Genomic DNA, 2,111 nt, shown 5'->3' with positions numbered 1-2,111 from the left:
ACAAACGCCAGTTAGAACTTCAGCATCTTTGTTCAGCAAGTGCTCTCGTACTTTCCTGTCTCGAACTCCAATCTCTTCCTTTTCTTAACTTTCCACATTAGCCTCATCGTTCTCCATTTCGTTTTCACACCTCTCACATCAGAACTATAAACTGATTACTAATTGCCTCATTGGAAGGTGAAGAGTCTTGATCCTTTAAAGAGCCAGTTTTCTGAAGTTTAGGAGAGCTGGAGATTAGTTTAACTGTTGATTAATGAGTTGGTGGTGGTGCTAGGCAATGAGAGCTACTTTTTCCTGCAGACAGGTATGTTACTACATGTAAATCAGGTGTGATAATTGCATTCACGTTCACTCTCTCATTCAATCCTCACAACATTCTGATAAGGTAACAAAGTAATCAACATTTTTTAAAGTGAGGCAATAAATTTAAAGTTTCAGGCATTTGCCCAAGAACACACTGTTAGTAAGCACTGGAGGATTCCTCTGTAGTGACACAGACTCCCACTTGCTTAATTGAATCTGTGCTGAGAGCAGGTTGGCGAAGCCACACTCTACTGTAGGGTTTAGGCTTAGTGTGTCCCTTCAGTGTCTATGTGCCTCTCCAGTCACTGTCCTCAGGTATGCCAAATCCCTCCCTGGGGCCCAAAGCAGTCCAGCTGCTTCTGTAAGACAAAGTTAACCACAGGAGGAGACATTGTCCCACCCCACCATTTGATTTTAAGCTTCCTTAGCATCTTGACAGTACACTATCCAAAGCACAGGAGTTCAGAAATTATAGGGATAACATGGACATGTATAATTATTCCTCAGATGATAGCCATCAGATATTCATAAATAAATTGTATTCTATTTATTCACAGAGAATAAAAAGGACACATTTTTGAAGGACTACATGTGCTTTTTCAGGGGAGTGTGCCTGAGACTATATAGATGAAAAAGAGAAATTCAGAAAGAAAATACACGTAAAATAAACTGAGAAGTAAACTATCAGGATATAGGGATGAACATGACAACAGAAATAATCAAAAGAAAATTAATGAAAAAATTTTAAATGATTAAAAATATGCTCCAATCTTCATCACTGCAAACCCTCGGGGATAAGCAGCTGACATTGTGCTTTCATTTTCCTCTCATACTGATGTCTTCGTAGAGAAATAGAACCAGCCACCCTTCCATGTCCTACCACCCACCATCACCTACTCTGATCCTATGATCCTTCCATCTTGTTAAATGAGCCAGAGAAACTATCTTTTCTTCTACTTAACCCCACTTACTTTATTGAATATCATGCCAATGTGTGTACTCCAAAACCCTACACAGTCCATTAGCCTGTTTCTTATATTGTTATGTTTTCCCTCTCCCCGGGATATTCTCATTAGCTTAGCAAATGTTTTTGTTATCAGAATAGTACACAGGCATAGTATAAAAAATCAAACAGTAAAACTAAACCTACTGTGAGAAGGAGCGGCCCCCGACATTTTGCTTCCCAGAGGAGTTCAGTCTCTGCCAGCTCTGAACTCTTCCCTCTGAAAGTAACCTTCTTCTTTCCAAACTCCGAATTGCTCTTATGCCTATTTGTTTGTTTGTTTGTTTGAGACATTAACTATTGATTTCCCACTAAGGAAAAGGCGTGGTTATGGCAATATTTAGTGTTTATACTATCAAGCTACTATTAAACATAGTTCCTGGCTGAGCCACATAGCATGGTCTGATTGCATTTCCTCTCTGAAGAATTTTTCATACCCTGGAGTTAACAATATTTTTGTTCATGTATTTGCTTAATTTTTTAGTTATCCATCATTAACTTATCCACACACTCTCTGCTAGAGTTCTCTAAATAAATATAAAACATCAAATGGAAACTCAGATCTATGGGAATAAGCAAGGAGCATTGAAATAGGAAATACGGGGGTAAATAGAAAATATTTTCTTTCATTTTATTATTCTTAATTACTGTATAAGATATTGACCATTCAGAACAACAACTATAACATGATATAATAGGGCTTATAATGTATGTAGAAATAAAGTATTTAACAAGAGTGGCACAAAGAATGGGAAGTGGTAAATGAAATTAAATAGTCATACTTTTTTATAGTTTCCAGAAAATG

The sequence above is a fragment of the Sturnira hondurensis genome, unplaced genomic scaffold (assembly GCF_014824575.4).
Source record: "Sturnira hondurensis isolate 20B ecotype Veracruz unplaced genomic scaffold, ASM1482457v3 Scaffold0000256, whole genome shotgun sequence".
NCBI classification, from domain to species: Eukaryota; Metazoa; Chordata; class Mammalia; order Chiroptera; family Phyllostomidae; genus Sturnira; species Sturnira hondurensis.
Note: the sequence above shows the minus strand (reverse complement) of the source record.